The sequence below is a fragment of the Sinocyclocheilus rhinocerous genome, unplaced genomic scaffold, assembly GCF_001515625.1.
Source record: "Sinocyclocheilus rhinocerous isolate Xijiao unplaced genomic scaffold, SAMN03320098_v1.1 scaffold387, whole genome shotgun sequence".
NCBI classification, from domain to species: Eukaryota; Metazoa; Chordata; class Actinopteri; order Cypriniformes; family Cyprinidae; genus Sinocyclocheilus; species Sinocyclocheilus rhinocerous.
In genome coordinates, this window is record NW_015651557.1 from 1,100,052 (window position 1) to 1,126,634 (window position 26,583).

The 26,583-nt window shown below is 35.7% G+C and overlaps 1 protein-coding gene and 1 long non-coding RNA gene across 2 annotated transcripts in view; one reads left to right on the top strand and one right to left on the bottom strand.

Moving 5' to 3' along the window:
• The window catches only part of LOC107713177 (BTB/POZ domain-containing protein KCTD16-like), a 75,010-nt gene that overhangs the window by 25,401 nt on the left and 23,026 nt on the right, over window positions 1–26,583 (top strand). The gene's annotated exons all lie outside the window — the stretch shown is intronic.
• LOC107713178 (uncharacterized) lies at window positions 24,102–24,692 on the bottom strand. Its single transcript, XR_001636870.1, has 3 exons — window positions 24,632–24,692; window positions 24,416–24,544; window positions 24,102–24,297 (listed from the first exon to the last, which is right to left on the bottom strand). It is a non-coding gene; the product is annotated as an uncharacterized LOC107713178 (long non-coding RNA).

Genomic DNA, 26,583 nt, shown 5'->3' on the forward strand with positions numbered 1-26,583 from the left:
AAAGTTAATGCTCTATCATGTTGGAAATAATCAACAAATAATAATAACAACCCTAAACCTACCTGATAGTGTTAACAAATGCAAAACTGAGATAAAAACGCATTTGTTGATGCAACCGTGCCATTTGAACTTCATTATATGCAGATTTGAACTGTTTTGTCGAACCGTAGTTACACAGGATTTGAACCGTAGCTCCTCACCTCTCAAGTACATCTCCGTACTCCGTGAGCTACCGAACAAACATACCGTCGATGAAAACCCATAGATATGAAGCTGGATATGTGTGATGTTAACATTCAAAAGAATTCGTTTTCAAATCTCCCAGCATATTAAAATTGTTTTGAAGTCATAACATAATATTCTTCAAGTAATTGTTAATCGAAACTGTGTAAATTTGTGTGAAAAGGAATACAATGTGTTGGAGTTTTACTGCCTCTAGTGTTCATTTCTTTTGGAAACTGCAGTGATATGTACTTATTGGTATGTACTTCGCATCTCGCGGAAAAGTGCCCCCAGGTACGTTTTTGCCATGAGACCAGGTAGGTTATAAAGTACAAATACTGCGGATATAAATTCGCAATTGTAAGAAAATAGTCTATTTTTTTTTTAAGAATGGACTTTACAACTTGCAATTGCATGGTTGTATTGATTTTTTTGTGTGTTTTTTTCATCCAATCAAACGTGTTTGAGAGCAAAAATTAATTATATTTATGAGCAGCTGTCAAATATCAAGAAATCACAAGTCCAACAACAGACACAGCTGCCCAGCTACAGCAGGAGGATGTGGCTCAGGCCAAATTTACAGCTGCTAGTAACCGTGAGTTCCTTGAGTGGTGGCACTGGGACAGCATCGGAGCTGCATGTGAGCCAAGATGTGGAGGATGCCGATGTGGAAACTGTCCACCAGGAGGAAAAGAAATGACCCTGGCAGAGGAGAGGGAGCTTGAGATCATTAAAGGAGGCCTCACCTACAAGAAAGGGGATGATCACACACCAGCTCCACATTGGGATGCAAAGTATCCTTGGACGGTAGATCCAGCCTCTCTCCCAAAGACCAACCTCTCTCAGAAAGGCTCAGAGAAGAAGCCATACAGCTTCTTATAAAAAAATAAAAGATCGCAAATAAAAATTATTACTACAAATTTTGGTAACACTTTAGTATAGGGACCAATTAGTTGCTTATTAGCATGCCTATTATTAACATATTGGATGTTTATTAGTGCTTATAAAGCCTGTAAAATGCTTTTGATATAAATAAACATCTGATTATGCTTACTAAATCAAACGAAGCAGAAAGTGTGATCATGATTAAAATATGATGCATCATGCAACCCTAATTTTAATGTTTATTACTGTACATTTACCTGTTTATTTCCATTGTAAGTGCCACATTGTCACTATACTTTTTGCTTAAAGATGTAATGTAATAATTACAATAATTAGTTTTTATTACAATAATTACAATATAATTAGTTTTGCTCTAAAACACAGTATGTTTTATTGAATTAAAAAGACAAAAATAACTCCATAAGTTTATATCGCAATTCTGAGAAGTCAGAATTGAGAGCAAAAAGTCAGAATTGATGTTGGTTATTGCTGTAGTTGTAGATTATTGCTGCTGCTGCAAGCAAGTACAGGAACTTGCTACTGCCAATGCATATGGTGATACGGTGCCGTGAGTATTTAAGACATACTGCTGCTGCACAAATAGCATATAAAATAACCCCGTAGCAGATCTATACAGGTGGAGCTGGGGAAGGTGGAGGGTTTCAGAGAAACTCTGAAAGCACGCTGCAGGAATCTCAAGTGAATGCTAGCCAGTCATATAAATGCAAGGCAGTAAGCTCATTGGCTGCATATGCAGCATGAACCAATCAGCTTGTGCCAAGTCGGTTAACTCTCTGAATATCATCAGTTACGTTAACACTCAGAATGCGCCATCTAGAGTTTTCATGACTGAACTGTATATGACTACTGGTCAGCTAGGAAAATCTTTGGCCTAGCTTTAGTAAATAGCCACAGTTGCCAAATACATCAGAAATAAAATATGTAAATGGGCCACATTTATTAAACTCAGGCAGAACAAATCTGTATTTAAATCATTCACAAATGGTTTTACATTTAGTGTCAATCTATACAGTCATGAACAGTTCACAAAAAAACTCCATCAGCTTGAATGAGACCCAGTCCATCATTTAAAAAGAGCATTTCTTGTGCTGACCCAGCCCTCACACAAACAGACCCTGTACTGCAGTGTGCTTCCATTATTCCACAAACATTAAAGCTCCACATTTTCATTTCCACACTGCAGTAACAACAATTCTAGTTTGTGCTAAAGAAGATTAGTGCTGACTCGATGAGAGTCTGTTGACTTTACCCAAAGGCCCCGTATGGCTTGCTGTGACTTGCAACCGTGCTGCTTTTCACATCGAGTCTGCTAAAACTTTAAGGAACACTGGAGTGGAAAAACTTCCGGATAAACAATGACCAGAGCAGTGGTGTCAAGCACAGATACACATGCCTAGTCTCCAGACAAATCTTTGGAGTTGAGTTGGCCAGTAAACATGTTTGTATCTAGGGTATACAGATATTCTGACAGGAAAGACTACTGCTATTATTGTTTTATTATAAGTAGTAGGTATTTTTTTTATATAATATTATCATTATTTTAAGGGCCCTTCAAAACATAATTGGACACTGTTTGAACATTTACTTCATGTACGTTTACGTCATTTTTTACTAATGTTTAATTGAAGAATCTTTATCATGTAGTAGTCTTGCTTGAGCAAAAAGCATGTTTAAAAAGTTCTGGCTATTTGTCATCAGTGTAATTCCCGTGTTTTTTTTTATTTCCCTCTATGTTTATGTTCTCTTTGTTTACCAGCACAACAAATTCCATTTAATCTCTATATTCAAATTGCAGCCACATTCCAAATATGATGTATATATCTATACAAGCGTCAGAATTGTTGCTGTATACATGGTTGATGTAAGAATGACAATCTACACATGCATGTTTCCTTTCCTGCTATTATTTTTCAGGAGATTTAAGGTGCTACCATTAGTTTTAGCACTTCTTTTTCTTTTCAGTAATTTAATTAGAACTCTAACACTTCTCTTTCATAAATATCTGACAAAGCTGCCATGGACTTCCTTTTAGACTGTACATGCACAAAGTTCTCCTTTCAGATGATGTTCACATACAACAAATTTCATATTCATAGTCATATTCTTGAGGATATTGATAATCCAAATTTTGGGAATCAGAATATTGTCTTAATCTGGCAATTGTATTGTTGGTAATTGTTCTTAAAATGAATTAATAGTAAGCACCAATTATTATTATTTATTATTTTTTTTATAATGAAGGTTAAGGTAGGGATTTATTTTTATGTTTATAAGCCCATTACATTATTATAATATAATAATAATAATATTATGTTATAATATTATCATAATTGACATATACCACTTTTACTGTCTATTGCAAATGTCAATTCACATTCATATTAAAGCCTAATTGAAGAATGGAAGAGGCTCATCAGGAGTCTTTTTGGCTTTAGTATTTGCTGTAATTATCCTCCCAGACAGGAAATGAAGAAGTCAAGTGGTGCTCCACATAATTCCCTGCCCATCTTCTTTGCCAGTGGCTATTTGACACGCAACCCTTCGCTGCCACTCTGCCCATTTTCTCACTCTGCCAAGCAGAAAAGTTGGCAACTTTCCCCACCTCCATTCACTTTTCCCTCATTCCTCTGAGATTCTCAGCTAGCAGGTGTCGGTCAGAAAGCTTGCTTCAGGGTCCACCCTGAATTTCAGTCTTTGAAGATCACTGTCTTTGAGTTGGCGTTTTTGGCAGTCTTGAGGGCACTGAGGAAGAGGTCTGTGGCTGACAGTATCACGGTGTCAGGTTCACTCAGACTTAAACTTAGTCGATACCTTAATTCAGACAACTTCCACTCCTGTCCTTCCAGACCGCCTCTGAAACAAGACGTCTGCTGGCCAGACAAGTAATTTCACTCAAAGCAGTTTCAAGAGACAAGCCTTTTTCATTATGCTCCTAAATGCTACCTGCATTGATCGCAACTGGCACTGTTTTCTTTCCCCCCATTATAGTGCAACCACTACAAAAAAGCTGACATTTTTTTTCCTAAACTTTATGAAAATATACAGGATTTTAACAGAACCTTTTTTTTGCTTGCCTGTGCAATACTCACTGTCACGATTGTTGGGTTTAAATATTTAAATTTAAAGTTTAAATATTTATTAGCTCTTTAAACACAGTGTTCATAAGAAAAACAATTCCTAACAAACAGATTTGCGCTTAGACAAAGTTCAGACAAACGCCACTTTAAAAAAAAAATGAACTGAGTGCTGTGCATTATTCTCCACATATAACGCGATCTGAACCCTAAACGGGTTTTGTCAAAAAAGCCATTATTGTCCACTTTCAAGGCATCGCAAGTTCACGTTTTACTGCAGAAGCCGACAAGTGCCCTTGTTGTTTGTGAACAGAAGCTGATAAGTCCATTTTAGCGAATCAGTGCACTGTATTCAGGTCAGGTGACAAGACTGCCAGTCTCTTTGAAAAGACGCTATAGCTGAGAGGAGTTTCGTCAAAGCTGACTAAAAGTGATCGAGGATGGATAATTTCGCCGAACTTGATGAACCCGTGATATCTTCTTCAGGGCATAAAAGGAAAATAAAAGCTGGAACTTTTTCACGGAACCTTGCAAAAGCAGGACGTTACAATGGTGAGGGAAAAGCTCCCTGTATTGCGTGTAATCACAACCATACAGTCTTAAAAAAAAAAAATACAGTCTATGATCAAAACAACAACAATGTTTGTCAGGCGTCTACATTGTCAGCTGAGGAGATTACAAAGATTAAACGAGTGTTTTTGTTTAACTCTGAAACATGAAATGTGGAGTTATCTGCTTTTGCTATAAAACAAACTTTTAATATATATATTTAAAAAAAACATACTTTCAATGAACTTTAATTTTGTAAGTTACCTGCATTTGTTTAAGTTATTATTACTCAATCAATAGATAGAGTAAAGATGCTAAAAATTCAGCTTTGAAATCACAGGAATAAGTTACATTTTAAAATATATTCAAATAGAAAACATACTAACCGTTAGTCGACCAGAAGAAGCTTGGTCAACCAAAATTTTATTAGTTGCTTAGTCGCAGAAAAAAAAAATCAATAAAAAAAAATCCACAGCCCTGACGATTAGCCTAACCCTAACCCTAAAGTCACTCAGTCTGTGATGGACAGATCGTTAACGGCTGGTGTGGTAGTACATCGAGCAGGACATCCAAATGCTCACCTATCATTCATCGACCTCAAATATGGCTTATCATCTGAAATATGTATTTAGCAGCAACTTTACATGGCCGAAAAATTAGAATATGTGCACTATTGAACTGTCTGTGTGGAGTGTGTAAGCTGAACAGTAGCGCTCACTGCAGGACAGATGGAGGCGCCGGTGCGCTCACTTGCTCTTAATATACTCGCGTAATAACATCTTTCGAATCTGTAAAGACTCTATGTTTATTTGCGTGCACTCACAATAATAACAAAACGTTGCACTTTTGTAAAATAATGAAAGCAAACAGGATGCGCTTTACTGCCATCTCGGTCTCTTTGAACTTGAGCGCGAAACTCCATGTATACTTGCCTTACAGATATGAAAAACATATCTATAGAGAGTGAAATGTCTACTTTCAAATGAACCAATTCAAATGGAAAACAAATATTCTCAGATTATGTAATCCCTATGAAACATGCATACAGGCGCGTCCACTACTGCGGAGATGACGAGTCAGTGACTTCATCTCTTAAACGGAAAACAAAGAAAGCACCAGTTAATCAATAAATTATTAAAATGTTAATGCAGCCTACTGTTTTTCCCTCACACATTTATTCTACCGGTGTGCTGTGGCAAGCTTTATGCGTGTGCTTGAGCACTTATTAGGCTACGTAGGCAATTAAAGGCTCATTATTATGAATTAAATGGTTTATTGATAAATGTGCGATTAGTCGACTAATGCTTCAAATGAATGACTACTAGTCGACCAGACAAATCTTTAGTCGAGGGCAGCCCTAGTTTTTGCTGTACTTTGGATCAAATAAATGCAGGCTTGGTGCGCAGAAGAGACTTCTTTAAAAAACATTAAAAATCTTACTGTTCAAAAACTTTTTAAGTGTAAACTAACATATATAGAGCCCATCACACATAGTAAACATGGAAGCTCAACCACACATGCTTGACCCACAAAAGCCAATGAGATTTACATGCCATTATGACAGAATTTTCATATTTGGCTGAACTATCCCTGTATGTATAAACAATAGTGATACTTGCATTAGAAAGACCAATAATAACATCATTGATCAGTCAACAGACTTTGACCTTTGATTTATTCAGCAGATTAATGACTCCATCAAAAGAAAGGACTCGAAAGTACAGAGAAAATTTAAATGGCTCATAGTTTGTCCCCTTGCCATTTTCCTTTGACATACTAAAGAGCTTTGTGCAGATTAGCAGTTGAATAACACTGGTATTTGTGAACACTGGCAATGAGTTTCCAGTGCCTTAGAGTTGTTAAAAAAATAAGTAAGTAAGTCTGCGATGGGCGTACTCTGTCCATTAGTGATCTAGCGCCCTTTCAGCATTTTTTGACAGGGATGATAAATCTTACCAAATCAGTAAATATTAGGCAAAAAGCTGCATCTCACCTGCATTTGCATCATTAAATGATCCATTTCAGGAATAAGCCATTTGCAATCTGGATGAAAAGTGTAATGCCGTGCCGCGATGTAGGTAGGAATACTTACAGGTATCCTACACCAGTTGTGTTACTTTGTATTCGCATGCTCAAATTCCAGAATAAACAAAGTGGTGTCAACAAGCTTGAAGTTTAAATACTGTAGTATAATTTCATTTCCCCCAACATTTCTATATTTAAAATGTTGTATTTAGAACATTGATCTTATAATGTAATAGCAGTGTAAATGGATTTTGGTAAATGGTAAGATGGATTTTATTGATACTGATTTAATTGGTTTATCAGCCCTATAGTGTTAATTAGTGTAAGTAATTAAAAGATGTTTAACAGTATGTAACTATTTTTATAAACAATTATGAGAAGAGTTTACTTGAGCACCTGCCCCCCAAAATGTCTGTGCATGTCTCTGACAGACTACATAAGTTTGTTATTCCAAATAACATATTACTAATCAAATGAATTTGCCCTTTAGTTGTTTGATAGGATGTTTTGCCATACGTGATACTTAAAACGCAACTGTTTCTTTAACCAGAGGGAGATGACAACATAAACAGGTTTCTGATCTCAGAGGCCCAGATGTTTTCACCGCCTTTCCCATCCTCTGCGGTAATGATATTTCCCTTCCTCTCGCAGGCAAATCCACAGTGCATAAATGACCAATTTGGGTACATGGTTATGGTTCGTCTGTGAAGGCCTCGAGATCAGGGTCTTTCGGCCTTAAGCATAAAAGTTGGAATAGAGGAATAAAGCAAAGCTCTGATTTACGGCAAGGGCCTCCATGCCTCTGACATGAAAAAAAAACAAAACAGTTTGCATCGGTAATAAAAGAGTGCTTTGAATGGCACTTGGCTGTAATTGCAAAGGCGGGAAACAGGGATCAGTAAACAAAAACAGAAACGGCAAGTTCTCATTGGAGTTAATGTGCTGTCAGTACGTCCTCTGTCCTATTAGAGTCCTATTGGAAGAAGATGGAGAAACATTCATAGTCAGGAAAAAATATGATGCCAGAAACAATGAGCATGTTCCTGTTCTTGCACCCCATTTCCATTTTCTTCATCAAATATGTCATTTCAAATTCAAAGCTACTCCGGGACTGCTCAAAAAGCACCACATGAAAAGAGAGTGTCTATGATTACAAGAGTAATGATGTTAATAGAGGCAATTAGAGTTGTTGGCAATGACTTCATTTGCTTTTGGTTCGTTTCTCTTGAAGTCTGTAGCCATTGATATGCACAAACTTACTTCCTCTGGGTGCTTGTATCTCACTCATTTCCACAACACATACTAGTACCAGCCTCAGACAACACAAGGACAGCCCACAGTTTGTTCATTGATTGCCTGATGTATTTTACACTCAAAACTGGTACTTTGTTAAACTAGCAAGGTCTAATCTGATTGGCCAATTTGTTTATTTTTGTTGTAAAATCTATTTCAGATAAATCTTCCCCTAAATTGCACATAAAAACAGTAGCTACGTCCAAATCATTTACTATCTCTTGTAAAAAGAAGTATTCTCCTGTTATTTGTGCACTTGTAGTGTACTTTGCATGTTAAAAGTATATATATATATATATATATATAAACAGTACTTATAGATAATATACTATTACCTCTTTCCCCGCCAGCATTTTTGAAAAAAAGTTGCCAGCCACCGCCAGTGATTTAGATGATTCTCACTAAAATTTGATGGCATCCAGTATATTTTGCTCTATGAATATTTGAATATGCAATACACCAAAATAAAGACCAGAGCCTCTACTTTTAAACAAAAAAAAATCAGTTTTAGAGTTAATTAAATATAAGGCCACTTAGGAGTACTCAAAGAGAATACATTTCATGACTAACACTGGTTCCGAAATTGAACACTTCCCTACTACATAGTATGAGAAAAACAATATGCCAAAAGAGCATGCCCTATTTCAGTATTTGAAAAACAGTAGATGGATGACCTACTTTTTGTGGTGTAACTATTTCAATTACTTTATTAAAGTAATGTAACTGATTACATTTGATTACTTGTAAACGCTGTTACATGTAACTAGTTACTCCCCAACACTGCAGGAAACGCTGAGTGCATCACTTATTTTTTTCTTGAAAAGTTACATCACCGCATGCGCATAGTGCACTACACTTGTAGCACTTATTAAAAAGTTAGAAAGAAAAAGTAGAAAAAAAAACCTAGGTTACTTTTGCTAGGTAGTCTGTGCCTGACTATTGCCTTTGAACCAGCCTAAGGGCAACAGTTGAGAGGACACCACATTGAAAAATGGGAGGAGGACAATTTAATGTTAATAAAATTCACAATTCATTTCAGTTCATGTCTCAGAATGTGTATTTTTTATTTGTAATTTCACAGCTGTAATACCATAACATGTTACTGATGTTGGAAAGTGCCCCTTTTCTATCGTGTATGTGCTGAATCTGCTGATGTAATTACAACCGCTAAGTGATAGAGAAGGGTAGGGGGACGCCGGGGGAGAGCTGAGCTCTCGTGACTTCGTTGGTAAAAATAAATTAGCCAATCATCATCGAGTGTTCACTTTCAGCGCTGAGGAGTGTTGAGAAAAGAAACCACGCAGGGGAGGCTAGCCTCCCTTCTGGTATATCGACCAATCATCATAGAGACGTAAATTACGTGATATTAGTTTGAAAGTCTCCCGCTGCGTTGATAATGTACCAAGTACTTATGATGAGTAGTGATATTGAATATTTGATCGCCAACAGATATACCAAGCTGTCATTGAAACAGTATATATACAAATTAAAAATAAAGGGAGAGCACACCTGGATATAGGCTACAGCAGTCGGCTTAATTAAATGGCACTACAGGCAGCTCTCTTTTAACACAGACTTTTAAGAAGGGGTTTGCTTCAAGTGATAGGCCAGGTCAGTGAAATTATATTATCTTGCTGCATGTGTGTCATTTTCTTTACGTTTTCTGACTATAAGCAACCAAAAAGCCATTTTAAAGTGGTTAAGCAAATAATAATAATAATCGGCAGGGATCCCAGACCAATACAATTAGTGTGCCTCCTCTATTTTAAAACCCACGAGCCACCACTGCTTGTTAGTACATATGGTCTGCATTCATTAAGCAGGATTGCCTTGGATAATTAATTAAGCCCTCAAGTTGAGTGTGTAAGTTGTTAAGTTAACATCAGCATCTCTGGGAGTGGAGAACATGAGTCATCTGCAACTGCTGCAAGCCTGTTAAGATACGGCCTGTCATCTCTGCCAGAAATGCCTTTTATCTGTTTAATTGTTCTACCTGCTTCCCTGTTGTCTCAGGGTTTAATTGAAATGGCAACAAAATATTTAGCTGTTGATGCAAAATCTAGCTCCAATTAGAATCGTATGACTGGGGTCATTACAGGGGTTACATACAGTACATAATATGCTGGACACAACCACAGCATTCAACAAGAAAAGAAGCTATGTTAATTGATTGCCTCGTAAAAAGTGGGTAATACATGTGTCAATGAAATATAAGATTGTCCATGATAAAGAAAAGGAAACATCTTAAAATCTAGTTTAAAATACACAAGTTATTAGAAATGTACTCTTTGCATTCATGTTGGTTTCGTAAGGTTTTTTGGAAAAATACCATTTTCAACCACTATTTCTTTTTAATGGCTCTAATGTGATGTGGTGCAACCATCAAGTAAGAAGTAATACTATATTTTCATGTGAGTGTAATCATTAATTTCCAAAAAGGTTCCAAAATTGTTACAAATTTCATAAATTAATTATAATCATAAATATCATACCTTTTGAGAAGTGGCACCATATGACATATGATAACTAACCTTATAACCAGATAAGTCAAATTATCTGATATTTTAAGAGACTTATTGCCAGTCATGTTTTCAGGGGTCTTCTTTTTCCTGTTTCATGGTTTTATTTTCTGCATATTAATGTGTTTGAACCACATGAATTTGATGGTTACACCACCTGACTTTGAATTGGTGGACAAACGTTTTTTTTTTTTTAGATATTAAAGGAATAATAATAAATGTCAAGCTGCGTAATACAGTTTTATTTTATTTATATAATTTGCATTATTTTCTTGTACCTCACACTGCCATTTTACATATTTTTATTGGGAAATTGTAAAAATATTAAAATGTAGCTTGTTTCCAGAGTTGGGGAGTAACTAGTTACATGTAATGGAATTACGTTATTTAATTATAAAATACTATAAATGTAATTGCAATCAGTTACAGTTACTGATAAAAAAAAGTTGTAATTAAATTACAGTTACTTATGAAAATGTAAAATGCATCATAGCTATTAAACTATTTATTGTCATGATTTTAAATCTGTATTTAACCTCGGAATGATATCAAAGCAAAAGGAATTGCCTAAAGTCTGATTTTGTGGTGGCAGTGCTTTAAAATTCATTTATTATAATCTTAATTCAAGTGATGAAGGCTTTTGAAAGTTAACCAATTTTGTTGAGAGACTTGGAATAATGTGCACCGATTCATCTAAAATAGCTTCTTCAACATCACATTAGTTTGAGCAGTTTGTATACTTGCATCGTTCTTGCCACTGCTGTATTTTTTTACCCATTCTGACATTCAAATCCATGATTTATGGTGCTCTGTGAGAATAAGTAATCTTCCTCTGAGGTCTATAAATATGTTAGCTAGAGGAGGGAAAGTCTGAGATGGTGGGGTCTACGCCTCATTACCTTCTCCAGGAATCTGCAGGTTTCTCCAGGCCAGCATAGTGCCATAGAGTGGCCACTGGAGTGACTGAACAAGGCAGCTTTGATGGTGCCATCATAAAATATGAAAATGCCCTCTCTGATAATCTCATCTTGTAGAAGGAGACTGAGCACTGCAGACTCTTTCAGGAATGGTGCAGATTTGCTTGTAGTGGGTTGAGATGTTGGCTTTGAATTAGCTGTTGAGGGTTAGGAATACTGTCTACACTACATTTGACTTGGAAATTTAAGAAAATACTTCAGTTAAAAGTAACATCTTCAGACATGCCACATGACTGCAGTGATGTTTGGTCAGGAGACAAAAGCCGAAAACAATTGGAGGTTGTGAAATGCAAAAAAAAAACAAACAGTGGAGGTTGATGTCATTGATATCTTACAGTACCACTGCTTTAGAAAATATTAGCACTAAAAACAGAGGGTACTATATTAAAATATATTTTGAAATTGTTTGCTTCTGTGGAACTTGCAGATCACAATTATTGTATTTATTTATTTTTAATTGTAGTTCATTTATTACCGGCTGGTGCTTTTCAAAAGTAGATTTGCACAGAAAGCACAGATATCACTTATTTTGGTGTTTCGGTCCCACTTTATATTGTCCATAATACCTGTGTACTTACATAGTAACTAGAGGTGTACGTAGTATGTAACGACAGTGTAAGTGCACATTGGTACATAGTATCTACAGCTCTAATGTTTGTGTAACTACACATATGTAACAACCCACTGAATGGTATGTGTACTGAAGTACAAATGTGTAACAGGACATTGGTAATGACACTTTTTGGTAATGAAAGTACAAATGTGTAACAGGACTAACAGCACTTTTTGGTAAAGAAAGTGTTACACTTTATATTAGATTTATCATGTAATTACTCTGATGTTACACAGCAGCGACCCCTGGATCCCATTTCCACCCCTAAACCTACCAATCTCCACCCCCTGGATCAAATGGTTCCAATTACTCTTATACATGTTGTTACAAAATGTAGTTATATAACTCCTGTTACACGAGTACTTAGTGAAGTGAAAAAAAAGAGTTGTTACCAATGTCCTGTTACACATTTGTATTTAAACATACCATTCAGTGGGTTGTTACATATGGGTAGTTACACAAACATTAGAGCTGTAGATAATATTTACCAATGTGTACTTACACTGTGGTTACATACTACGTACATAATTCCTGTTACACGAGTACTTAGTGAAGTGAAAAAAAAGTGTTGTTACCAATGTCCTGTTACACATTTGTACTTACACAAACCATCCTGAGGGTTGTTACATGTGTGTAGTTACAGAAATATTACAGCTGTAGATACTATGTACCAATGTGTACTTACACTGTGGTTACATACTATGTACACATGTAGTTACTATGCAAGTACACAGGTATTAGGGACACTTAATATAAAGTGGGACCGGTGTTTCTTCTAAAACTACAGCCTATACTATAGTGATGTACATTATTTCAATATTCATCGATTTACAAAAATATTAAGCAGCACAAATGTTTTAGACATTATAAATTAGAAAAGGTTCTTGAGCACCAAAAACAGCATACTGTATTATGATTTTTGAAGGATCTTGCGATATAGACTCGAATAATGGCTGTGTTTTTAATCAAATAAATGCAGCGATTAGATACTTCTTTCAAAAATATTAAAAACAAACCAACAAATAAAAATGTACTGACTCCAAACAGGTAAAGGTGAAATAAAGGTTTTTCAATCACTGTCGGTCTCGAATTACTGGATTTCTACCGTTACTTTCTGGTCAGTATGTTTATTACAAAGACATTGGTTTCTATCATGTTAATGTTAGTACTATTGAACGATTAGAATCAATCGTGCCAAACATGAAACGTCTCAGTCTGGCTTATATGTCGTTCATTCTGTTCTCAGCTATTTCTGTTTGCCCTTCAGCTCAGATTCCAGTGGCTGATAGTGTATCTGGTACGATTAGCAGACATTATCTGCCTGTCCATCAATAACCACAATACTGTGTCCTCATCTGTCTGTCTGAAAGACCAGGTGAACCATACCTCTGCTTGGCTAAGCTGTAATCTCTTAAATGACACCATCATAAGGTCTCTTTTTGAGGTTTATTAATTGAATTGATCAGATGAAATGTAAGTATTGCAGCAGTTTATTTGGAAAGGCCAAGCCATTGACAAGGCCCTACAGATAATGTCTGCGACAAGAGAAACCAAATTAAATAACACAGAGACTGGATATAAACAGTGCATGCTTTTACAGTAGATTGTTATGGCAAACATCACATAATATAATTAACATTCAGCTGGATTCAAAATTTTCACTTACAGACTCAATTTCATTAATAACATTAACAAACTTTATTACAATACAAAACTTAACAGTTATGTATTTTAGAGCACTAGAGCTTGATTAGTTATTTTAATAAGTTTAATTAACTATAAATGTCATGGATGTTTAATTAACATTATTTCATATTCATTTTTAGATGCTTGTAAACTATAGCTCTGTAAAACATTGTTCGATAAGAAACAGATCATTCTAAAATTTAGAATCAAAGTTATTCTAAAATGTTACCCGTATAGTTTTGTTACTGCATAAAAGAATAAAGCACTAATAAGTGGATTGAATACATTTGATATCAACCACTTTAATTTTGGCTCACTGACTTCATTGCATCTGTTGAATGTTAATGTCATACCAAAGTTTCATACACCATTACACACATCAGTTTAGCTGTGGTGTCATAAATATTTCAAGATGAACAGACTCACAGTTCAGCATTTTAGTTAGTATTTCACAAGTGCACAAGAAACTGACTAAAAGCCCAATTACTGTCTTTATATGTCACCATTTACACAGTGTTTTGTAAAACTGAACTTCAGTGCTGCTAAACATTTCAACTTTGGACACAAGTGCTTTAAAAAAATTAATTGTAGTGTAGAGGATTGTATTAACATGTTTCATGTACTTCGATATCAGTCTGAAAAACTGGTTCCAAAAGCTAATTCTGATGAGCTTCTTATTAATCATTGATTTTGTTTGGTTGGACTAATTTGAATCAGTCTCCAGTAGGTCTATAGGGCTGCAGTGTTTTGATTAAAAGCTGTAGCAAATATGTGCTTTATGTGTGACTTGGCCTTTAAACAGAGATGGACAGGCAGTATTATTATATAACAGAGCCAAGAGGTCATTATTTCATATAATAGTAGTTGTTTTACCAGTATCCAGATTCATCATTGCGATGAATGGGAATGCATGCAAATGGATAGCTTTCTCCAGGTATTATAGACTTCCTTGGTCAGAACCGCAGCCATAATTACCATGTGGATGTGTATATTTCAGTGAACAGACAGATTTAAGATTCCTTGTGTCAAGTTCTAATATTTATATTATTAGAACACATAATTGTATCCATAACTCTATACCAAACATCTGAAGATCAGTCAGTTATGTAACACTGACATTGTCTCAATAACATGTGGTTTAGTCCTTTCATAGCACTTTGTCCCCGAGCACATCAAGCAAACGAAGGAATTTCAGTGACATGAGTGCTCTGTCAACCAACTCTCCCAAAATAAGACACTAGAACCATGTCATTCTTCTTCTTTTCTTGCCACAGGCAAGATCATTCCACTGTGGAGAAGATAACCAATATAACAATGTCTGCAGTCATTAAATTATTTAAAAGCTCTGACATTCCTTTTTCTATTTTAAGATTTCTTACCAAATGGATTCTGTCTGGCCCTTTACTCAGTTTGATTCTCCATTCATTAAGGTCTGCAGTGAAGGTCCATTTAAAGGAGTAGTTTGTTTCAACAATTCTATCCTTTACTCATTCTAATGTTGCTCCAAACCTGTACATTATTATTATTATTAGCATGTTTTTGTCCAAGATGTTTACAACAATTCATTGTGCATCATTAAGATGAAGTTTCTTTGAAAAAAAAAAAAAAAGTACAACTGTGACACTAGCTAATGAAATCAAAAGAAAGGGCTTGTAAATACTGCTTCAGAAATGTTACTTGAAGTTTTATTCTGCTTTCAAAGTGATGGAGACTGGAAAAATAAAGCTGTTGAGCGAAAGTCTAATAGATGTTACAAATTATTTAAAATGATTGCAATAACGTGATTTGTATTTTTTCCCCCTTCAGCAGAGGATAAATGCAGCAATGGTTACTTCACGTAAAATGGAGAGCGTAGCACACAATTTAGCACTGGTTCATTATTGATTCTCTGTCCCATCAGTCAGGTAATGGCAATGACCATTTGCCCATTACAAGATTAAAGATCTTCAGCTGCTAGGCACCATTTAACAGTCCAAATCCACAAGGGAGTCATGAATAAAGTCGCTGCGTTCAAATTCAAGTCCCTACGAAGTGTTCACTGCTCTCTACACAATAAACAGGCAGAAGCTGAAATAATTTGTTCATTTTCACATGCACTTGAGTCATGTCATGACAATATATTTGTGTGTAAATAAATATAACCCTATAACACTTCGTTTGTTTGATACATGGCCGTTTTTTGGCCTTTTTATATTGCTTCCCCCAGTTGTATATGATCACATTTCAGTATGAATAACTTTCAAAGTAGTTATTTTTTAATTGCAAATGCTGTTGCTATAGTCTAATAGACAGGTGGAGCTGGGGAGGTGGAGGGTGAAAGTTCTGCAGGCTGCATTGCTGGACCTGTAGTAGACTGTGACAGCGTAAATGTCTGTAAATGGAGACATGGAGGTATGGTGGGTTTGTCCCAATAGGACTGCGTCATGAAGAGTTTCTTAAGTACTTGGGTCCTTTCTCCTGCCCCTTAGGCCATGTCCACACTTACACGGGTATTTTTATAAGTGGAGTTTTTCCTTCTTCCGTTTCTAAATAAATCTCTGTCCACATAAAAACGCAAAAGCATGCTATGAAGCACTGTCAAGAGCATGCCAAGCCAACAGATGGTGATATAATCTCAACCGTAAAGCCATGTTGGCCAATCAGACGCCTGAAAAAGTTTCCAGTAGGCGGAGATAACAGTGCATGCTCCGAAGTCACAAACCAAAATCTCCGGTTTTGCTGTCTACACGATAACACTGATAATCGTCACCCTGGCAGGAGTTTTCAAAAATGTTCGGTTTCAGTGACCTGGTGCTACGTTTGCGTGTGGACGAACGGCCAAACCGCATAGAAAAAGCTGCGGTTTTGAAAATACCCGCATTCGTGTGGACAAGGCCTTAGCATTATGCCAACATCAATAAAATCATTAAATCATTTAATCATCAATTAAATAGTTAAATTGTGTAAGTTCTAGTTAAATCATACTTTGAATGAAATCATGAAAGTAAATGATACATTTAAATTAAAAAGTATCTCATTTTGATTAACATTATTTTGGTTAAAGTTAGCCTTTCGGAATTTCACACATTTGCACATCATTATCAATTATAAAATGTTATTTTTGTCAACTGAAAATGATTTGTAATTTGCAAACAGTAAATTTGACTAAATGACAATTAAATTATTTGAAATTGAAAAAGTTAATTAAATCTGTTTACAACTATTCACTATGACTGGATAGGCAGTTAAACTTGTGCAATGACTTGTAACGGTGGCTATGTCAATTATAGGAATTTAATTGAAATCAATTTCCTTAATTTTTCTAGTTCGGGCGCCAGGCAGAATTAAATCCACCAAGAGTTAATGCTTTAATCCAGAGTACTCAAACCACCGGTCACACAGATAAATATCACTGTAAAGTAATGATCAATCAATAGGCTACAAATTCACAAAGTCTTTTGATGTGATGTGATGTGTTGTGGGCCAGGGTAATTAATAGTTCATTGGGATCAAGAGATCAAAGGGGAAAAAATTAATGTTGACAAAATACTCAATTTCAATACTCAAATATTCAAATTTCAACAGTTCAAAATCATCAGTTTCCCCCCAAAAGACAAAACAGATAAGCAACTAAGTTGTTTGAATTACGGAAATAAGTGTGTGTGTGTGTGTGTAATAGCTGCGAATGGCTGATGTCTGTGTGGGGAAGCTTTTGGAAGTTTGCAGAGGAATGCTTTGTTGTTTGGGAGTACGAGTACCTGAGGTGAGTTGGCAGCTTTTTGTAATCAAAACGCTCTCTCAATCAACATCAGAGAGGAGATCCAAAGTACAACAGATAACCCCTTGTTGTCTGATGCACAGTAAGCCTTTAGGTAGAATGGCCGCGAGTGGATCCGGCAACGTTCTGTAGGCAGCATCAAAAACACAGGAACAGGCGATCTCAGAAGCGCTAAGCACCCGGCAACTCAACCCGCCAGGCAAGCACCCCACAGTATACGCCAAGGACAGGCGCCTTGCAGACCGGGCCAAGAAGATCTGTCAGAGTGGCAAGAAATCCCTCTTTTGGTGCTGTACTACTTAGTTGAACAAAACCCGCGTGCCTTTTATTCCAGCTTGCCCGCGACTCGCCTCGGCAGAGGCCTCTATTGTTGTCTGCACTCTCACAACACACACGTTGCCACTTCCTCTTATTCAGTTATTTACGCTCATGACTCTCCATGTCTTTCTCCCGATTGGTTCTTGCATTGGACAATTAAAACAGTACGGTTCATCACGGAACCGTCACAGACGGTTGCGATGTTTAATATAATAATGTGGCACATTTACAATATCTGTGCCTTCTTCTCTGTTATATGACCCAGTGTCATGTTTTGTAACAGTCATATCTTGTGTGCTTTTCACAGGGCAATTGGAATAAGTGCCAGTATAACAATCTTGTGGTGAGGCGTAAGCTCGCGTGGACAAGTGGAAAGAGGGTTTCTGATAAAACCTTTTAGACTAAAACCTCAATTAAAAAGGTGGCATCTGCCTTGTGCCATATATTTCTCAGGTTATCTATGTACTGCACCTTTATTCTGTGGAAACATCTGTTAGCTATGCTGAAGATCTTAGGTAGGAGTTGATGAGTCTTCCTGGACCATTTTCATTTGCACAATAGAAGGGCATAAAATAAGTAGAGGCAGTTATATGCCCATAAATCTAAATCTACCTTTTCTAATCTGTGTTGTTTAATCCAGTCAAACTTTGCTTACACTGCACAATAGAATTTTTGACATGCAAAAGTTTGAACCTAATGCTTTCAACCCCAGTGCTTTGACTTAACTGGGTTACACATCATTTAACTAAAACCACTGTGCTGCTGCAGAACCTTTAAATGCATTGCATTATAGATGAGGGTGCAGCATATATTGGCATCTATGTGCTGCTAAGGACACAGTAAGTAAATACGGTAGACTGAAGGGTGAAAGGTTTAAACACATTTAAGCACCTCTGAGTGGAGCACATTGGGTTATGCCCTTGTCAGATGACAGACAGTGATAGCTGTATAATGAGAAGAAAACTGGAATTGCAGATTTACAATATGCCAAACACCAAGATTCGCTTGTCGACTGTGCATTTCTGAACTCCATGTTTGGGCCAGATTCACGAAACATAAAAATAAAAATCTTCTTCATGCTATCTTCCTATTGTCTAACTTAAGAAAATAATAATAATAATAATAAACGTAATGTCATTATCGGTTTCTTTAGACAAAACCTGAAAACAATATTCTTTAAAAAAATCATCATCATCTTAAAGTTACAATAAGCTGTTTTAAATCTCCAAATGTAAGATGCATTTTTAATGCATTTATGGAGTTGTTACAATGTCATTTTTGGCAGCATTTAGCCAATGGAAAAAGTCAATTTTTAATTTGAATTTAATTCAATTTAAATTGAATTTGTACATTTAAACTTCATTTAGAATTTATTTATTTGTTTGTTTGTTTCCACCAAAAAAAAAGACTTAAAAAAAAAAACTAATATTAACATTTTTCATACACTTGTAGAGGAATAGGTCACCCCAAAAAGAAAATTTGCTTGAAATTTACTCACCCTCAGGTCATCCAATTTATCCTGTAAATAAGTTTGTTTCTTCATCTGAACAGATTTGGGAAAAGTTAGCTGAGTGTTTATATGAAACAAATCCATCACAAAAGCTACAATATGTAACTTTTTGGTTAAAACTAGACAAAAATCGTGTATTGAGCAAGTACATAATACATCAGTGCTCAAAAACATTCTAACCTTACCCTGATTTGCAATGATAAGCTTATAATAATGATTTATAATTTGATGTGATGGGTTCGATTTCATGGGAAACTGATGTAATTTGTCAGTGTGATGTTGTTCATCTTTGTGTGGTTATATCACATCTGTAAACAGAAGATGCTATATGGCATGTGTGTGTAGAGCGTTTGTAGCTTGTTCTTAGGACAAGTTGCTTAGAACTTAAACTTGTCAAAAAAAAAACTTGCAGTCAAAAAAAAATAAAAATAAAAACACAGAAGCCTGCACTAAAAGTAAATATTGACATGGCTTTTGAGAAGTGGCATCAACTCAGAGATCTGAAGGAATTAAAGAATAACACAGAGATGGCTTTCTTTTTCCTGCTGAACAAGCAAGACATTTCAGTAGTGCAATGGGTGGCTAGCTATCATTAGAGCACTTGTTTGCTTGATTCAAATTGGTATCAAGATTCCTTTGTTGTTGTTTTCTTCTTATTTTGCTATGGTCAGTGAAGTAAATTGCACTTCTGGTAGATATTCTACTGTGTGATTTGAGCTGTCTGAACAATTGTTAAACACCAGTAGCGTGATTTATTTTAAAATATTTATGTTATTATTCGGTCAGAACAAAAGCAGCAGATATTTGTTCAGATGGTATTTTTTGGATATATGCCTAGTAGGACATACAGTATGTGGATGTACAATGACAGATCCGCTCTGTTGTGGTGATCAGAGATTCATATGCAGATCCGAAGCACAACCCAGGGAAAAACAACAACAACAACAACAACAAAAAGAAAACAATAAAACAAAACAGAGGTGGCAGTAGAGAGGCAAAAGTTACGTACTGCATCTTTAAAGCATTTTAATCTCAAACTGTCTAGTGCATAATTCATAATATCGCTTCTTCTAATGAAAAAGTCCATTCTCTTTTGTCCCCTTGAATCAAAATACACCAACATATTTGTTTAGAACAGTTTTGGACTTTTTTTTGCTTGTAAACGCTACTTGATCTGTGCATATTTCTCTGCATTCCTCATATTTTCACTGGAGAAAGCAAAATTATGGATATTATAGCCGGAAGCAATGGTTTGAAGTTGAAAAAGTCTTAATGATGGATTTGTGTATTACAAACGTGCAGCTTTTCGCTTCAGAAGATGAACAGAAGAGGAGTCATTTTGTGAATTACTGTAATGTTTTTATCAGCTGTTTGGACTCTCATTCTGATGGCACCCATTCACTGCAGAGGAGCCCTTGGTGAGCAAGTGATGGAATGCAAAAATTCTCCAATTCCCCAAAAAACAAACTCGTGTACATCTTGGATGGCCTGAGGGTGACTAAATTTGAGCAAATTGTCATTTTTTTGTGTGAACTATTCCTTCATATCTGAATGGATAGTTCTCATTCAGAATATTGTTCATGCAAAATGCACCGAATTTAATGGCGATAGTTCAAATTCCTGGCTTCCTAGACTAAGGGTGTATTTACACCAGGAAAGTCCGGCACCTCTGAGTGGAGCACATTGGGTTATGCCCTTGTCAGATGACAGACAGTGATAGCTGTATAATGAGAAGAAAACTGGAATTGCAGATTTACAATATGCCAAACACCAAGATTCGCTTGTCGACTGTGCATTTCTGAACTCCATGTTTGGGCCAGATTCACGAAACATAAAAATAAAAATCTTCTTCATGCTATCTTCCTATTGTCTAACTTAAGAAAATAATAATAATAATAATAAACGTAATGTCATTATCGGTTTCTTTAGACAAAACCTGAAAACAATATTCTTTAAAAAAATCATTATCATCTTAAAGTTACAATAAGCTGTTTTAAATCTCCAAATGTAAGATGCATTTTTAATGCATTTATGGAGTTGTTACAATGTCATTTTTGGCAGCATTTAGCCAATGGAAAAAGTCAATTTTTAATTTGAATTTAATTCAATTTAAATTGAATTTGTACATTTAAACTTCATTTAGAATTTATTTATTTGTTTGTTTGTTTCCACCAAATATAGAGACTTAAAAAAAAAAACTAATATTAACATTTTTCATACACTTGTAGAGGAATAGGTCACCCCAAAAAGAAAATTTGCTTGAAATTTACTCACCCTCAGGTCATCCAATTTATCCTGTAAATAAGTTTGTTTCTTCATCTGAACAGATTTGGGAAAAGTTAGCTGAGTGTTTATATGAAACAAATCCATCACAAAAGCTACAATATGTAACTTTTTGGTTAAAACTAGACAAAAATCGTGTATTGAGCAAGTACATAATACATCAGTGCTCAAAAACATTCTAACCTTACCCTGATTTGCAATGATAAGCTTATAATAATGATTTATAATTTGATGTGATGGGTTCGATTTCATGGGAAACTGATGTAATTTGTCAGTGTGATGTTGTTCATCTTTGTGTGGTTATATCACATCTGTAAACAGAAGATGCTATATGGCATGTGTGTGTAGAGCGTTTGTAGCTTGTTCTTAGGACAAGTTGCTTAGAACTTAAACTTGTCAAAAAAAAAACTTGCAGTCAAAAAAAAATAAAAATAAAAACACAGAAGCCTGCACTAAAAGTAAATATTGACATGGCTTTTGAGAAGTGGCATCAACTCAGAGATCTGAAGGAATTAAAGAATAACACAGAGATGGCTTTCTTTTTCCTGCTGAACAAGCAAGACATTTCAGTAGTGCAATGGGTGGCTAGCTATCATTAGAGCACTTGTTTGCTTGATTCAAATTGGTATCAAGATTCCTTTGTTGTTGTTTTCTTCTTATTTTGCTATGGTCAGTGAGGTAAATTGCACTTCTGGTAGATATTCTACTGTGTGATTTGAGCTGTCTGAACAATTGTTAAACACCAGTAGCGTGATTTATTTTAAAATATTTATGTTATTATTCGGTCAGAACAAAAGCAGCAGATATTTGTTCAGATGGTATTTTTTGGATATATGCCTAGTAGGACATACAGTATGTGGATGTACAATGACAGATCCGCTCTGTTGTGGTGATCAGAGATTCATATGCAGATCCGAAGCACAACCCAGGGAAAAACAACAACAACAACAACAACAAAAAGAAAACAATAAAACAAAACAGAGGTGGCAGTAGAGAGGCAAAAGTTACGTACTGCATCTTTAAAGCATTTTAATCTCAAACTGTCTAGTGCATAATTCATAATATCGCTTCTTCTAATGAAAAAGTCCATTCTCTTTTGTCCCCTTGAATCAAAATACACCAACATATTTGTTTAGAACAGTTTTGGACTTTTTTTTGCTTGTAAACGCTACTTGATCTGTGCATATTTCTCTGCATTCCTCATATTTTCACTGGAGAAAGCAAAATTATGGATATTATAGCCGGAAGCAATGGTTTGAAGTTGAAAAAGTCTTAATGATGGATTTGTGTATTACAAACGTGCAGCTTTTCGCTTCAGAAGATGAACAGAAGAGGAGTCATTTTGTGAATTACTGTAATGTTTTTATCAGCTGTTTGGACTCTCATTCTGATGGCACCCATTCACTGCAGAGGAGCCCTTGGTGAGCAAGTGATGGAATGCAAAAATTCTCCAATTCCCCAAAAAACAAACTCGTGTACATCTTGGATGGCCTGAGGGTGACTAAATTTGAGCAAATTGTCATTTTTTTGTGTGAACTATTCCTTCATATCTGAATGGATAGTTCTCATTCAGAATATTGTTCATGCAAAATGCACCGAATTTAATGGCGATAGTTCAAATTCCTGGCTTCCTAGACTAAGGGTGTATTTACACCAGGAAAGTCCGCTAGTTCACTTGCTTTGGTCCGGACCAAATACACTGAACAAAATTATAAACGCAACACTTTTGTTTTTGCCCCCATTTTTCATGAGCTGAACACAAAGATCTAAGACTTTTTCTATGTACACAAAAGGCCTATTTCTCTCAAATATTGTTCACAAATCTGTCTAAATCTGTGTTAGTGAGCACTTCACCTTTGCCGAGATAATCCATCCACCTCACAGGTGAGGCATATCAAGATGCTGATTAGACAGAATGATTATTGCACAGGTGTGCCTTAGGCTGACCACAATAAAAGGCCACTCTAAAATGTGCAGTTTTACTGTATTGGGGGGGTCCGAAAACCAGTCAGTATCTGATGTGACCCTCTTCAGCTGGGTCTCGGTACGGTTGTTTGGTGCGCACCTGAGTGCAATTACTATATTCACACCTGCCCAAAAGGGGGAAACGAACTTGAGTTCGATTCAATCGAACCAAACAAGACAGGTGTGAATACACCCTAATGTTCTTTGTCTAGTGACAGGGCAGACTGTCTTGAGACTGCCTTCTAAGAGCTGCCGGTAGTACAGAACAGCACAGAATTGTCATTACTCTCTACCGATGGAGGTTATTGAAATACTATAACTGTGAGCTATAGCCAGTAATTCCATTATATTATTATGACAATGCTACATCTGTAAAAGAAGCCATGAAAGACATGACCCAGGAGTATATTGGTTAAAATAGGATATATGCATGGTTTCGCAAAAGCGATTATTCATCTCTAAATAGAAAGAAAAAAAAAGTATTTTCAAAATACAAAGTTCATCCAAGCAGAATAGAGTATGTTGTGACTACATGAAGATTTCAGCTGCCAAGCCATGGTGAGAGCAATCTAGTGTGGCAGAATTCAGCAGCCCTGAAGCCTGACAAAAGAGCAGATGTGTGAAAAGCTGTCACATTGTGAGAAAGTCTGCAAGAGCCTGTTCATCTCTGAGTGGAGAAGTCAAGGAAAGCCAAAATATGTCGTACCTAATGACCTACCTCATACTGGGACTGGTGCTGGAGACATGGAAGAGCAGATGATGCTTATCAAAGTGGAAATAGCAGGGTTTTCTTCTCAGCTGCTGACGCAGAGTCTCCAGATTCTGGTTTGATTTCGCAACCTATTGACTGGCAGATAACGAACTACAAGACATGATTTTGTGTCTTTGAAGGGTTAGTTGAGCCTTTAATAAAGAATTATTGAAGTTTACTCACTCTAAGGGCGTTCCAAACTGGTATGACTGGCTTTCTTCTGTGGAACATAAAAGATGAAATTTTGGAAAAAAAAAAAAATCAAAGTTTGTGGTACATACAATGGAAGTCAGTTGGGACAAATGTTTTTTAGTACAGCGAATACAGCTGAGGTCAACATAACAGTGTCTGCCCACGTTTTGCAGTTGTTGTGGAAGCATTCATTTTCTCCACTGGGGCTTCACAAATAAGACTCTTTCAGTAAAGAGCTACTATACGCACTACTGTTTAAAATGTTGGGGTCATTATGATGACATTGACATTCAAAAATGCAGTCAAAACAATAATAATATTGTGATTTTTTTTTTTCTGCTTAGCAAAGCTTCATTTTAGCAGGAGTTACTCTAGTTTTCAGTGTGACACTATTCTTAAGAAATCATTCTAATATGCTGATTTGGTACTCAAGAAACATTTCTTATTATCACAGTTGAGAACGTTATAGTGTCTTATTTTCAGGGTTGTTTGATGAACTGAAAGTTTGAAGAATTGCATTTATACTTTATAATAACATTATAATATCTCCAAAAATCATTTTATACACAAAAGTATGAGTTTCTTAAAAAAAAAAATAGTGACCCCTAATGGTTGAAAACACTTGAAAGTATTTTAAATTAAAGTATTTCAAAGCAACAAAGGTAACAACACATTGGTACAAAAGTACCAAAACAACAACAACAACAAAAAAACTGTTTCTCTATGGACAACATGAATGGGGCTTTTACTTCTTCTCTGTTATCCATTAACTGACAACAGTCAAAATATCTTCTGCTCATGTATAAAGCTGCATTTATTTTACAGTTTATTATTTTTTTTATATACTATGCAGATCCTACACTGGACAAAACTGCTGTATTGTTGTTGTCAAGCTTCTAGAACCTATTTTAGGAGGGTCAGACTTTTTTTTTATTACCCCTAAAAATTGGCTACTGAAACAATATAAGTTCTGATGGTTTGGACCACTGCTGGGAAGAAAATTTAGAGACTGGACCTCTCGTAGCTTTAATTGAATCCTCACGTAATAGAGCAAATGATAAAATGCACCGACTCTTTTGAGACACAAAACAACATAAAAATCTGCTATTCTGTTGGAATTAAGCTCCCATAAGGCCATTTGGTTGAAAATGGGACTGAGAAATGTCTTTAGTCTACAAAAACAAAGTCATAAAGCCTTGCAGGCATGAGAAAATATGGTCAAAAGGAAACAACTCATGTGCTTTAGTGGTCAAAACGTAATTGTGTTTTTGTAAATGGTGCATGTTATCTTTCCCAAACCAGTATTAGTGTAAATTCTCTTCCTTTTAAAGTTTTAAATGAACGGACATGATGGACACATTCGGTGTGAAATATTTTCAAGGTTAAGGTAGAATTTTGCTTCAGTAGGACAGTTTATTTGCACAGCTGCAGACAAGCATATTCCTCAGTTAAAGATAAAATTAATATCCCACTTGCATATTTTAAAACTTCACTGGTACTTGCATCATCCTCTTTAAGCCCTTTTCCTAATTTTTGTGTTGTACATGCCACAACTAATGAGTCCCGGGAGAATCACGCCATTGATTTCCCCATCGTTTATACTTCCTTTTGAAGACCAAGGCCAGTTTTTTTTCGGTTCAGTATGATTTTGGTATAGCAGGGGGAAAAATAAACAAATTGCTTTCTTTTTTTAAAATTTAACAATGGTTTACTGAACAAATTGCTCTTTCTTTAAATAAGTTCAATTATAATTAAAATTTCCTTAGGGATAAAAATCTACTTCAGCTTCTCCTCTAAACTATAGGGAGACCTTTTAAATTACTATAAGGTTACAGCTAACAACAGAGCCCAAACTTAAATTGAATTTCTATGCATTTTTAAATATAATAATCAACACTCAAAAAAAAAAAAAAAAAAAAGAATGCAAACATGTCAATTGTTTT